At 40.7% G+C, this 15574-nt stretch overlaps 1 protein-coding gene and 1 pseudogene across 2 annotated transcripts in view; one reads left to right on the top strand and one right to left on the bottom strand.

Annotated features, from left to right (window-relative positions):
• The window catches only part of Diaph2 (diaphanous related formin 2), a 915994-nt gene that overhangs the window by 82347 nt on the left and 818073 nt on the right, over positions 1–15574 (bottom strand). The window lies entirely within an intron of this gene.
• LOC105944646 lies at positions 4993–7461 on the top strand (annotated as a pseudogene).

Here is a 15574-nt window from a genome sequence, read left to right as displayed (position 1 = left end):
TCGAACTCTTGGAGATCCTCCTACCTCTGCCTCCCGAGTGCTGGGATTAAAGGCATGCGCCACCACGCCCAGCTAAGTTCTTTCTTTAAATTTATTTATTTATTTGTAAGCAGAGAGACAGACAGGGAGAACGAACATGCCAGGACTTCAAGGTGATGCAAATGGCCTCCAGATGCACGTGCCACCTTGTGCATCTGGCTTTATGTGAATACTGGGGAATCAAACTTGATTCATTAAATTCTGCACACAAACATCTTATCTGGTGGCACATCTCTCCAGCCCTAAGGATGTAAGTTTTGAATAGACAGAAACAAGATTATATGACCCTGAGGTGTGTCACACACAGGGACACAGTTTGAGTGCATATCTAATCCTGGGATCTATGGTATGATATAGTATAAAAAATAGAATGGGGGCTGAAGATATGGCTTAGTAGTTAAGCACTTGCCTGTGAAGCCTAAAGACCCCCGTTTGAGGGATTCTTCAGGACTCATGTTAACCAGATGCACAAGGGGGCGCACGCATCTAGAGTTCGTTTGCAGTGGTTGCAGGCCCTGGCTCACCCATTCTCTATCTCTGCTTCTTTCTCTCTCTCTCTTGCTCCCAAATAAATAAATAAAGATAAAATATTTTTTCAAAAAAAGTAGAATGGTTATCAGAGGAAATACATGCTAGTGTAATTTTGTTTTACTAAGTACATACAGATATTGACATAAATAAATTCTTAACTTTTAGGTAAAGCAAAGGATAGTTCTTGAATATACTTAAAATCATTTGTACAAATTTATGTGATTCTAGGATTTATGTGTAAACAAATTCTATAGGCAGATATAGTTATTAATCACAAACTCTTACAAAGCCTATTCAGCAAAATAATCCTGGTTCAATTATAATTTGAAAGGGAGATGTGGAAAGTTGGTGTGCAATAAATACAGTCAAATACAACTAAGATTTTATCTTTAATTCTTGTACTCACAAGCCTGCAGTAGGAGGATAGCCATGAGTTTGAAGACAACCTGGGCTACACAGTGAGGTGTAGGTCATCCTTGGCTAAAGTGAGAGATTACCTCAAAAACAAACAAAAAAAATTAAAAAATATATTTTACAACTTCTTAGAAATACATTTTTTTTTCCTCCCCAGATCCATGTCTATGACAATACTCCACTTGGAGATAGGAAAATGCAAGGAATTGTTTTTCTTTGAGGGAGGGAGGAAGGATGAAGGATACAAAGAGGACACATTCTAGAATATGTGTGACTTGTAAAACATCTTGCAAATGTATTCTAAATATAATAATCCTAGTTCATTCTCGATTCTATAACAAAATGCCATAGTCTGGGTAACTTGGAAACAAGAGAAATTTACTTTTCACAGTACTGGAGGCTGGGTAGTCCCAAGATCATGCGACTAGCAGTGTTGGGTAAGGGCCCATTGCCAGTAGACACCTTCTCACTGCATGCTAGAAGAGGACAACAATTCTTCCTCATTCCTCTTTTATTATGGCATTCTACTGCTGAGAGGGACCTAAACACTCTCACTAAAACAGCAGTGTTATTTAATTCCTTCAAAAATTATCACAGTTAGCTGGGCATGGTGGTGCATGTTGTTAATCCCAGCACTCAGGAGGCAGAGGTAGGAGGATCGCTGTGAGTTCGAGGCCACCCTGAGACTACATAGTGAATTCCAGGTTAGCCTGGGCTAGAGTGAGACCCTACCTCAAAAAAAAAAAAAAAATCACAGTCAAGGCAAAATGTAATTAATTTTTTTCATAAAACAAGAAACCATAAATAACATTGTTCTTTAACTATAAAACTTCTACTGAAAGTCATCCAGTACTTGGTCTTCTATTTTAAACTATTAATTTTGTCAGATGATAATAAGAATTACACCATGTTTTCCTTTCTCTTTTGGTTTTCAGGAAGTTCACAGCTAAATTTAATGCTCAACAGTAGAAAATATACTTATTTTGAGTGTCTGGAATAATTTTCTAAAAGTTTCTTTTTAACTTTTAATCATGTTTTATCAACTTTTTTGTTAATGACCCCAAATATTTCTGGGATGGTGATGGTGAATAAATTTAGTTAGGCACACAAGAAAAGAAGGGAACAAAGAAGGCAGCCCACCTGCCCATCTGTTCAATTTGGTGAGAAACAGAAGGTTTAATAACTTATACTTCTAGAATTTAAATCAGGTATAATCACATAATGACAAACTGGACAAAGAGAAGCTATCTTGTTAGGGTATAATAAGTATACATCCATGATCTTTCTAAACAGAGCAAGAAAATATTTAAATATGTATAAATTAGAAGACATGTTCAAATCATGAGCTGAAAAATTCAGTAGAAAAATAAATCAGTGTTAAGAAATAATTATTTCTGTAAGCACACTGCTATGGTGCAGAGAATGTTGTGCTAACTAGATGAAGAATACAGATCCTTTGGTCATTACTAAGACTACACAGAACATCATGTAATTTAACCAAAAAAATGTGCTAGAAAACTTTTGAAAATGCAACATTTGGAAACTCTTTGAAGTTACACAATTTTAACAGTTTCTTTATAAAACAGTCTCTACATACATCAAAAATCTTTTTGATTTCAATTGGAAAAGATGAATAAAAAAAAAAAGTCCAAGGGTAGCTAAGATTAAAGGGAAATGAAATAACATTCTTGCTGTCGAGATTTGGTAGGTGAGTTTCCCTGTTCAATTTTTGAACAGAACACTGGGTATAGGAGGATGAATGTGTGGAAAGAACAAAAACAGTTGAAGGGGCCAAAGAAAAAATAAATAGCTAATAAGCTAACTGACAAAGATTGATAGATGGGAATCTGGGCCACTGTTTGAACATCACCCCTATTGAAAATTACAGGCATCCTTTTCAGTCATGGTCACAAGTATATTTTATCTTCTCAGATATATGGAGTGTTGTTCTGGAAATTCCTTTATACATTTTAAAACCATTTTAAAGGCATTTTCTTTTTCATTAATGGTAGATCATCTAGCTGGTAAATACCCAAATGGTAGAACTATCTTCTAGTCTACTTTTACAAATATAGATGACTTAAAGTATTTTTAGTATTTGTTCCAGGAAAGTTATCCATGGATCTGATGGGGTTTTTATAAAACAGGGAGATATTTTTAGGGCTGGGGAAATGGCTCAGTGGTTAAAGGCACTTTTGTGCAAGAGATAATTTCAGTGTAACCAAGAAAATAACTGACTAAAATAATACAATGAATCTCTTTTAAAAATAAGACAACTCTCACAGGGAAAAACACCTTTATAGCTTATCAGCTTTGTAAAGGAATACTTACATTAAATGGATTTGTTTAAATAGAGGCATACTTATATATCATCATGAGCAAAATTGAAATAGCCTAGCTTTCAAATGTATTATGCATGAGGTTCAGTTCTTTTATAGGTATCACTATTACTATATAGCCAACTCTCAATTATCCAGGATAATGTAGATAGGAACAATGGCATGGATAATTTACAACATCACATAATCCAGAAATTATTTGTGTAGATTTGGAAAGCCATTTTAAATCCAAAAATTACTTTGGGAGCTATGGGTCACTATCCATGAGGATTAGAAATTTTCTTTAAAGATTCTCAAGGACTTAGTCCTCTTCCTCAAACTGGAAGACATGCAACAATTTTCCTCAGCTGGAGAGAAAAGCTTAAGAATATCAAGGGCAGGAAAGGCCCTGGAGGACAGTAGCAAAGCAAGTTTCTTGTACAATATCATAGTTTGTCACTGGGAAATTTTTAAGAACATTTAAAGACTGAAGTTTCATTCTCTTGTTTCTTTTCATATAGTTTTGCATATATTTGAGAGAGAAAGAGGCAGAGAGAGATAGAGAGAGAGAGATGGGGCTTGGCAGGGCCTTCAGCTGCTGCAAACCAACTCCAGAAGCATGTACAATCTTGTGCATGTGGTTTAGGTGGGTCCTGAGGAATTGAACCTGGGTCCTTTAGCTTTGCAGGCTAATGCCTTAACTGCTAAGTCATCTCTCCAGCCCTGCATTCACTTGTTTCTAACACACAGCCTAATCCAGAGAGAAGTCTATGGCTGGCAAAGCTATCCAGATTAAATGGACATTACTGAGAGAAAAAAAAAAAAAATGGGAAGCTGAGCATGGTGGCACATGCCTCTAAGCCCAGCACTCGGGAGGCAGAGGTAGGAGGATCACCGTGAGTTAGAGGCCACCCTGAGACTACATAGTGAGTTCCAGGTCAGCCTGAGCTAGAGTGAGACCCTACCCCGAAAAACCAAAAATAAAAAAAAGAGTCCACCTTGGAGCTGGAGAGATTGCTTAGTGGTTCAAGCACTTGCCTCCAAAGCTTGAAGACCTATGTTCAATTCCTAAGTACCCATGTAAGCCAGATGTACAAGGTAGTACATTGAAATAAATAAATAAATAAATAAAAGGAAAATGTATATTGGCATAAAAACAATTGAAGGAACTTTTAAAAAAACAGAACATTGCAACATGTTGTCCAGTTGGAATTAACAACATGTCAAGCTCTTCTTGGGTTTCTTCCCCATCTTGAATTTTCAACATATCACTATGCTATTCCTATGCCACATGTAAATGAAGCCACTAACTTTAAGTGGAAATCATAAATAAGTATGATAATCAATAAATTGTTACTGAAATAAGTACATACCTTTAATCCCTACACCTGGGAGATTGAGGCAGAAGGATGGCAAATTCAAGATCAATCTAAACTGCATAGTAAGTGAGACTGTCTCAACAATATAGATAAAATGAATCTAGAGTTTATGTCACTGTGCTCATAATGCTGGTTCTTATATATAAAAAAAGAAGAGAATAAAACATAAAGAAACAAAAGAAAATGGCCTACTGGACACTAAGAATGTACCTCAAGTCCTATGGTAGTCAGTAGGCCTGCGCATCCATCTAAACTTTGAGGCAGGCTTGATGGTACTCTAGCCTCATGGTTCTTGCTCATTTGGTTTACCATACAAAATAGCATTCGAAGTACCAGTGGAGACAGGAATTGACCCAGTACTACATTGCCATTCACTTTTACAGCCACCTGATTTTGCAGGTGGTAAGAGTCAGATCTCCATGAAGTTCCACTACTACCACTAACATCTTGCTTACCTTCAAGAGACACCTATTCTGAGATTAGGTAAACATCAGTCTTGGGATACTTATCTCAGCATTTGGCTCAATGTAACATAATTTTGTAGTACTGACATCAGCCATATGTCCAACCTCAGAAAAATCATATTTTTGCCTGAAGGGTTTCCTTTAATAAAACAAATATAGAGTAATGTGGGCTCTTCCCAGTTCCCTGGTCCACATTCCTTGGGCTGGACTGTGTGTGTGGGCAGGAGTGGCATGGAGTGAGTAACCCAGATCCCTATTGCCTGGCTCTTCCCAGTCCTCTGGTCAAGGTAGATCCCACTGTACCTTGCTTGGGGACGCCTGGTTCCTGTGTGAGTTTTGGAATCAGATCTTTTGCTTTGGTGTCCTGACAGGCAACTGAGTACCAACAGCCCTGTTTATCTGAATTAGAGGGTGCACAGGTCAAAGGACAAAAACAAAAACTTGCTTCCTCTACAATAAAAGAGCCTTCCTAAAATGGGTAGAAATCAATGAAAAAAAAAAAGCCAACAAAAGTCAGAAAACAGAAATCTCCACCAAGAATGCCTAGTCCTACAATGAAAGCCTCCAATGAAATTATAGAGAAATTAACAGAAATTAATTCCCAAAATGAAAACACAACAACCAATGAGACTGTGATAAAAAAAAATCGCTGAACTAGAAGCAAAACATCAAAGAATCAACAATCATATCAATGAAATTGAACAGAATCATCTCCTAGAGCATTCAGCTTTTGACAGTAGGTTTAACTTGATTGAAGAAAATGTTAGAACCTTCAAAAGAGATATAAATAAATTGAAGATGAGTCAAGAAATGGAAGACCTCAGCAACCAGTAGATTAAGCATAATGAAGCCTTAACAAAATGCAAAAATGAATTCCAGGAAACATCAATAAAATCAGAACTTGGCTGGAGAGATGGCTTAGCGATTAAAATGATTGCCTGAAAAGACAAAGGACCTTGGTTCGATTCCTCAGGACCCATGTAAGCTAGATGCACAAGGTTGCACATGGATCTGGAGTTTGTTTGCAGTGGCTGGAGGACCTGTTGCACCCATGCATGCTCCCACTCTCTCTCTCTCTCTCTCTGTTTGCCTCTTACTCTCTTTTGCTCTAATAAATGAATATTTTAAAAAATAGGAAACAAGAACTCAAATTGAAACCACACCTCAATAAAGAGATAGACATGATGCAAATAACATAACTGAAAACAAAACTCAAATAGAAATTATAAAAACCTCTCTTGAACCTCTCACCAACAGAATTACTCATGTGGAAGACAGAACCTCTGACCTGGAAGACAAGACAGAAGAAATTGGGGTATGGGTGAGTCAGGAGAGCTGTAGCCTGACCTGGGTGAGCTTCTAAGGCCCTGCTGGTGATCCAGGAATCAGGCCTGTGTTGGGCCAGGACCTGGAGGTATGGGGGATCTTCCCACACCCTTCTCCTTATCAGCTCAGTGGCAGGATGTTTTACTCTGGACCTCAGGTTGGAGTGGGTCTGATGCCTCAGTTTGGCTTAGAAACTTTGCAGCCCAAGGGCAAGGCAGGAGCCGGGGTGGAGAGCAACCCAGAAGGGGTCCCTCAAGGCCCTGCACTCCCCACCAAGGTGCAGTGAAGGTGGAATTGGAGAACCTGGAGTCAAACCTGGAGGAGTCCCAGGATATGAAAGCTCTGCAGAAAGAACTGGATCAATTTGCCAAGCATCTAAAGCAGAAGATGATCATGCTGGGGTACATCCAGGCCAATGTGGGGCTCACCCTGGGGGTGCTTTTTGGAAAGGTGTTCAAAGAGATGAACATCTTCTACTTTGAGGTTCTGCAGCTCAGTTTCAAGAACATGTGTAAGATATGGCCCCTGCTACAGAAGTGGGTGGAGGAAGCTGACAACAATGAAAACCTTCAGGAGATATGCAAGGCAGAGACCCTTGTACAGGCACCAAAGAGAAGGTGAATGAGTGTTGAGAACCATGTGAGAGAAAACCCAGAGAGCATGTTCCTCCAGTGCTGAAACCCACCCTGCAGCAGATTAGCCTCATCACTGAGTAACTGGGGCTGGGGAAGGATGTAGTCCAATTGTAATTCTGCAAACAGTGCCAGAAAGGCAAGTGATCAAGCAATGACAATGGCCAGTGAGAAGTCTGAGGCTGCAGGGTCTCCTTTTCTAAGGGGGCTTGTATCTTTCCCTATGGCTGCAGGGCCCCACTCTCATACTCCTGGATATGGGTATCCCACATGCTACTCCTCTGTCCTTTTCCCAGAAGGTGAAGTCTTCTCCTCTGTTCCTGTTACTGCTATGAGTTCTCCCACACATTCAAACTGAGGTGCCTTCACAAAGTGAGGAATATTGAAGTAACTTCCTGCATCATGTCAGATCACAATGCTTTAATGAAATTAACAACAAGAGACACATCTAGAATTACACTAGGTCTTGGAGACTAAACAACACACTTTGAAACAATGAATTGGTTGTGAAAATAAAAAAAAAAGAAATTGTAAAATTCTTAGAATTGAATGATAATGAAAACACAACTTACCAGAAGGTATGGGACACAATGAAGGCAGACTTAAGGGGAAAATTCATAGCCCTAAATGCCTTCATTAAAAAGACAGAGAGATCTCATTATTAATAACCTGGCTATCCACCTAAAGGCACTGGAATAGCAAGAAGAATCAAATCCAAAGTGGTCCAGATGAAAGAAATAGTAGAGCAGCAATTAATGAATTTGAAACTGAGAACATTTTTTTTTTTTAATTGATGAAATGAAGTACTGATTCTTTGGAAAAACTGAACAGGATTGACAAACCCCTGGCCAATTTGATGAAACAAAAAAGAGAAGTCTCAAATTAAAAAAAAAAAAAATCAGAAATGAGAAAGAAGATATCCAACAGACCAGACATCAATGAAATTTGAAGAAGCATCAGGGCATACTTCCAAAACCTCTGCTCCACAAAACTGAATAATCTGGAACAAATTGATGAATTCCTAGACACATTCCACCTATCAAAATAAACTCAGAGCAGATTAATCTCCTAACAAACCTATCATGTCCATGGAGATTGAAAAGGTAATCAAAAACCTCCCCACAAAGAAAAGTCCAGGACTGATGGCTTCTCAGCTGAATTCTATGACACCTTCATTGAAAAAATGAAACCAATTTTTATCAAACTGTTTTGCATAATCAGAGACCAGGGAATACTCCCTGACTAGTTTTGTGAAGCAAGCATCACCCTAATAACAAAACTAGACAGAGATGCAACAAGGAAAGAAAACGATAGCTCTATATCCCTAATGAACTTAGATGCAGAGATCCTGAACAAAATCCTTGCAAACCAAATTCAACAACACATAAAAAGCATTATCCAACTTTATCTAGTAGGTTTCATCCCAGGGATGCAAGGATGGTTTAAGATGCAGAAATTGGTCAATGTAATACACCACATAAATAAACTGAACCATAAGAATCACATGATCATCTCAATTGATACAGAAAAAACCTTTGATAAAATAAAACACAAATTCATGATCAAAACACTGGAAAGCATAGGCATGGAGTATTTATATCTCAATACAATAAAGGATATATATATAAAGCTCCTAAAGCCCAAATAATACTTAATGGAGAAAACCTCAAGGAGTTCCCACTGAGATCAGGAACAAGACAGGGGTGCCCACTCTCCCCACTGCTCTTCAACATAGTACTAGAAGTACTAATCCAAGCAATGACCAGAGGAAGAAATAAAAGGACTCAAATTGGAAAGGAAGAAGTAAAGTTAGCTCTATTTTCAGATGACATAATCCTATACATGAGTGACCCAAAAGTCTACATCTCTAAAGTTCTAAAGATGATAAATTCCTTCAGCAAATCAATGCATAAAAATCAATAGCTTTTCTATATGCAAAGGACAAATAAACAGAGAAAGAAATCAATGAGGCTGTACCATTTTCAATAACAACAAAAGAAATTAAATACCTTGGTACAACACTAACCAAGAATGTGAAAGACCTATATAATCAAAATATAAAAACACTTAAAGCTGGGTGTGGTGGCACATATTTTTAATCCCAGCACTTGGAAGGCAGAGGTAGGAAGATTGCCATGAGTTCAAGGCCATCCTGAGACTAAATCATGAGTTCCAGGTCAGCGTGGGCTACAGTAGGGAAAAAAAAATCCACTCAAGAAAGAAATTGAGGAGGACTTGTAAAAATGGAAAGACCTCCCATGCTCCTGGATAAGTAGAATTAATATTGTGAAAATGTCAATTCTAACAAAAAGCAATATACAGATTTAATGAAATACCAATAAAAATAGCAGCATCATTCTTAACAGAGATTGAAAAAATTATCTCAAAATTCATATGGAATGGTAGAAGTTCTTGGATATTGAAACTTATCCTCGGGGTGGGGGGCACCTCTGTTGATATCATCATACCCAATCTATAACTATATCGAAAGTCGTATTACAAAGCCATAGTGACAAAATAGGATGGTACTGGAATAAAAACAAAAACATAGACAAATGGAACAGAATTGAAGACTTAGGCCTTTGGTCAAATAACTACAGCTGCTTTAACTTTGACAAAGGTGACAATAATATAGACTGGAGAAAAGACAGCTTCTTCAAAAAATGGTGTTGGACAAATTAGATGACCATGTTTAGAAAAATAAAATGAGACCCATTCATTTCTCTATACACAAAAATCACTTTGAAATGAATTAAAGACCTTAATATAAGACCTAAAACTCTTCAACTACTCGAAGAAAAATTAGGAGGCATTCTCCATGATATAGGGCTGGGAAAAGACTTCCTAAACAGAACCCTACTATACCAGGAAATTAAGTAAGCCCTCAACCAATGGGATCTCGTGAAGCTAAAAAGTTTTTGTACAGACAAACATACCATAAGCAGAGCAAATAGATTGCCCACTTAATGGAAGAAAATCTTTGCCAGCTATACTACTGACAGAAGCCTAATATATAGAATCTTCAAAGAATTCAAAAAACTAAAAAAATGAAAATCAAACAACCCACTCCAAAAGTGGGACAGAGAACTGAATAGAGAGTTTTGAGGAAGAATTACAAATGGCTAACACACACTGAAGAAATGTTCAACATCCCTTACCATTATGGAAATGCAAATTAAAACAACTATGAGATTCCACCTTACCCCAATAAGGATAGCAACTATTAAAAAATCAAATGAAGTTCCGGTCAAGATGGCGACCGCCTAGCTGCACTACAAACAACGAGGGAAAAAAAGGCAAGTATTCAAGGGAAATTAGGAACTTTCTGAGGAGGGAGGGCACAGATTGGGATAAAAGAGGGAAGCACACAACCCCGCGACCCACGCCCCGCCACCCCTCCCGCCGCGAATAACTGCATTGGGCGCGGCCCCGCGCCCAGCGGCCCGGCGCCCCGTGCACACCAAGCCCCACGCGCCCCGTCGGCCCAGCGCACCCCACAACCCCCGTGCCCCACACCCGCCGCACCCGCCGCACCCCCCGCACCCACCCAGCACGCCCCTCCCCCCCAGCGCGCCCCACGTTCCCTATCCACACACGGCAGACGCGGCCCAAGCGAACCAAGGCTTCCCGCGCCCCGGGGCACCCAGGCCTGCCCCGCGCCCCTGCGCGCCCAAGACCCCTGCGCCCCACCCCCGCATGCCTCGAGACCACCCCACGCCCGCCCCACCCTCCCGCGTGCCCCACCCCCTCTGCCTTCCCTGCTCTCTATCGACACACAGCAGGCACGCCCCAAGCGCCCCGCGCCCCGGGTGCCCAGGAGTGCCCCGCACCCCCGTGCCCCCCGCGCGCCCTGAGACCCCAACGCCCCACGCCCACGCGCCTCGAGCCCCCCCGCGCGCCCCGCCCCCGCCTCCCCCCCAGCGCGCCCAACGCTCCCTACCCACACGCGACAGGGGCGCTCAAAGCGCCCCGCAGCGTCCAGCGCCCGGGCACCCAGGTGTCCCCCGATCCCCCCGCGTGCCCCGAGACTCCCCGCGCCCCACCCCCGCGCTCATCGAGCCCCCCCCGTGCACCCCACCCCCGCCGCGCGCCCAGACTGCCCCGCAGTGTCCCACAGCATCCAGCACTCCATCTTACCTCAGCGTGCTCCACGCCCCCTGCGCTACCCGCGACCCCTGGACCCCATCAGCCCCCTCCCCCGCGAGATCCGCCCCCTCCCCCCCTGCGAGTCCAGAGCACCCCACGGTATCCCACAGCGCCCCACGCTCCTAGCTGCCCCCCCTCCCCTCACGCCCTGCTGTTCTCACATCACTTGCCGCCGGTCAGTTTCTGCTGTGTCCTGATTCCGTATCCACATCATCTGCCTCTGCACTACAATTGCACGTGCAGTGGGCCCAGTCCCACAGCAAGAGCCACATAAGTCCACACTGAGTCACTAGCGCCAGCGCAGGTGCCATCCCCTACCTGTACATCACCACCCATCCCCCACTCCCCTGAGGCGGAAGAGCACAGACTGTTTACAGACCCCAGTGTACCCACCCAGAATCTAGGCACCTTCAAGGCTTGCTACCTCAGTCCCTTTTCAAGCTCAAAGGCAGGCAGCTTAGGTGCATTACTGGGTGAGAATTCAGGCAACTTTGGTGCCCCTGTCAGGCTATAGGTAGGCGGCTTTGGCAAGAGTGAGCAAAAACCCAGGCTGCTTACAACTGCCCCAGGCTGCCTTGGATTTGCATTAAACTAGATCCCAGGCTGCTCCACCCACCTACCTGCCCATACACTGACATGGGTAGACCACAGCGCAAAAGAAATAACACGAAAAATAAAATGGAAGAAAATCCAGACAGATCACCCAGTCCAACAAGGATCACAACAAACCAAAACATAGAAGAGTGTTTAGGATCAGAACATCAAGTGGAAGAAATGAACAATGCAACCCTGACCAAACTACTGCTAGATCTGACAGGAAAGCTACAAAGGATAGATAATCGTATGGATGCTACCATCACTAAGCTAGAGCAATATGATAAGACACTGGAAGGAATTCAAAGAGAGCTAAGAGAGTTGAGGGAGAATGAAAAAAAAGAGGACCTTAAAAATCAGCTGGCCACACTAAATGAAAACATAAAGAAATGCAAGGATGATTTCCAAGAATCATCAAGAAAATCAGAAAATGAGACAAAAAGGGAGCTGGACAAAGCGATGGAAGTGATACATAGGAAAGTAGTAGAAAATGCAAACTTAATTGAACAAGTCCAAAACTCACTAGAGGCTCTCAAGAATAGAGTCAGCGAAGTGGAAGATAGAAATTCTGATCTGGAAGACAGGATGGAAGAAACAGTTCGAGAGTCCAAAAATTTCAGTAAGTTCAAAAGTTCCTCTGAACAGAACATGAGAGAATTGTGGGATACACTTAAACGTCCTAATATCAGAATCATTGGAATACCAGAAGGAGAAGAATTTCAGACCAAAGGCATGGAGAACTTATTTAACACAATAATTGAAGAAAACTTCCCCCGTCTCTTAAAAGAAAGGCCCATCAAGATTCAAGAAGCAAACAGAACTCCTAACCGACTAGACCAAAGGAGAAACTCCCCAAGGCATATTATCATTAAGACTCTAAACATTGACACCAAGGAAAAAATCCTAAAAGCAGCTAGGGAAAAACAGCACACCACTTTCAAAGGAAACCCCATCAGAATTACTTCAGACTTCTCAATGGAAACCCTGAAAGCTAGAAGGGCCTGGAATGATACTCTCCAAATGCTAAGAAACTATGGCTTTCAACCTAAACTACTCTACCCAGCAAAAGTCTCCCTTATAATAGATGGTGAAAGGAAAACTTTCCATGATAAAACTCAGCTTTACAATTATATGAACACAAAACCAAACCTACAGAAAGTACTCCAGGAAATTCTCCACAGAGAGTAAACAAATAACCAAACACAAATGCCTACAAGAAGAAGATCACAGCAATCAAACCCAGAGTAGATACAAAAAAAAAAAAATTCCATGGAAATGCCAACACACCTCTACCACCACAAAATGACAGGGATCAAATCAAATCTCACAGTCATCACCCTAAACATTAATGGCCTTAATTCACCCATCAAGAGACACAGGCTAACAGGGTGGATCAAAAAATTAGACCCCTCAATCTGCTGCCTTCAAGAAACCCACCTTACCACTAAAGACAGAAACCTCCTCAGGGTGAAAGGGAGGAAAACAATATTCCAAGCAAATGGGAATAAGAAACAAGCAGGTGTAGCTATATTAATATCAGATAAAGTTGACTTCAAACCAAAAACAATCAAAAAAGACAAAGAAGGCTACTTCCTACTTGTAAAGGGAACAATCCATCAAGAGGATATTACAATCATAAATCTGTATGCACCAAATACAGGGGTACCGCAGTTCATAAAACAAAACCTACTTGACAATAAAACAGAAATAACCACCAACACCATCATAGCTGGGGACTTTAACACACCATTATCAGTAATAGACAGATCATCCAAACAGAAGCTCAACAGGGAAGTAAGAGAGCTCAACAAAACCATAGAGCACTTAGACCTAACAGACATCTACAGAACTTTCCACCCCAAATCCACAGACTACACATTCTTCTCAGCAGCCCATGGAACATTCTCTAAAATAGACCATATACTGGGTCACAAAGATAGCCTCCACATATTTAGGAAAATCGAAATAATTCCCTGCATGATATCAGATCATAATGCTATAGTCCTAGAAATCAACAACAAAAAAACCAACAAGAGCCCCAACGGCAACTGGAAACTGAATAGCACACTCTTAAACAATAAATGGATAGTGGATGAAATAAAAAATGAAATTGCAAAATTCCTGGAATTGAATGACAATGAGAACACATCATACCAAAACTTGTGGGACACAATGAAGGCAGTCCTCAGGGGAAAATTCATAGCACTCAATGCCTTCATAAAAAAGACAGAAAAATCCCAAATCAATAGCTTAACCATCCATCTAAAGGCATTGGAAAAACAAGAAAAATCCAACCCAAAGAGCTCCAGAAGGAAGGAAATAATTAAAATCAGAGCAGAAATTCATGAATTGGAAAACAAGGAAACAATTAAGGCAATTGACAAAACAAAGAGCTGGTTCTTTGAAAAAATAAACAAGATTGACAAACCTCTGGCCAATTTGATCAAGCAAAAAAAGGAGAGACTCCAAATTAACAAAATTCAAAATGAAAAAGGAGAGATTACAACAGACATCAGTGAAATCGGCAGAATCATCAGGACTTATTTCAAAAACCTCTACTCCACAAAACTGGAAAATGTGGAGGAGATGGATAAATTCCTGGATGCATATCATCTACCAAAGCTAAACTCAGAGCAGATCAACCACCTCAATGAACCCATCACGCTCATGGAGATTGAAAAAGTAATAAAAAACCTCCCAAAAAAGAAGAGTCCAGGACCAGATGGATTCCCAGCCGAATTTTATCAAACCTTCATGGAAGAACTCAAACCAATCTTCCTAAAACTGTGACACACAATTGAAGAACAGGGAAAACTACCCAACTCCTTCTATGAAGCTAGTATCACCCTAATCCCAAAACCAGGCAGAGACGCCACAAGAAAAGAAAACTATCGGCCTATTTCCCTAATGAACATAGACGCAAAGATCCTCAACAAAATTCTCGCAAACCGAATCCAACAACACATCAAAAGCATTATCCACCTTGACCAACTGGGATTTATCCCAGGAACACAAGGGTGGTTCAACATACGAAAATCTGTCAATGTAATACACCACATAAACAAGCTTAAACATAAAAATCACATGATCATTTCGATAGATGCAGAAAAGGCCTTTGACAAGATACAACATCACTTCATGATCAAAACATTGGAGAGAATCGGCATGGCCGGTTCACATCTTAATATAATAAAGGCAATATACAAAGCTCCAAAGGCCCAAATAATTCTTAATGGAAAGAGACTGGAGGAATTCCCATTGAGATCAGGAACAAGACAGGGATGTCCTCTCTCACCTCTGCTTTTCAATATAGTTCTGGAAGTCCTAGATCAAGCAATAAGACAGGAGAAGGAAATAAAAGGGATACAATTTGGAAAGGAAGAAGTTTAGTTAGCTCTATACGCTGATGACATGATTGTATATGTAAGAGACCCGAGAGACTCCATCCCAAAACTCCTGAAGGTGATTAACTCCTATAGCAAAGTAGCAGGATACAAAATCAACGCACAAAAATCGGAACCATTTCTGTATGCAAATGACAAAGACACAGAAAAGAAATAAAGGACATAGTCCCATTTTCAATACCAAAAAATAAAATAAAATACCTTGGAATAACGTTAACCAAGGAAGTAAAAGATCTATACAACGAAAATATAAAAACTCTCAAAAAAGAAATTGAGGAGGACTTGAAACGATGGAAAGACCTCCCATGCTCCTGGATAGGCAGAATT

The sequence above is a fragment of the Jaculus jaculus genome, chromosome X (genome assembly GCF_020740685.1).
Source record: "Jaculus jaculus isolate mJacJac1 chromosome X, mJacJac1.mat.Y.cur, whole genome shotgun sequence".
Classification (NCBI taxonomy): domain Eukaryota; kingdom Metazoa; phylum Chordata; class Mammalia; order Rodentia; family Dipodidae; genus Jaculus; species Jaculus jaculus.
This window is presented reverse-complemented; position numbering and strand designations above follow the sequence as displayed.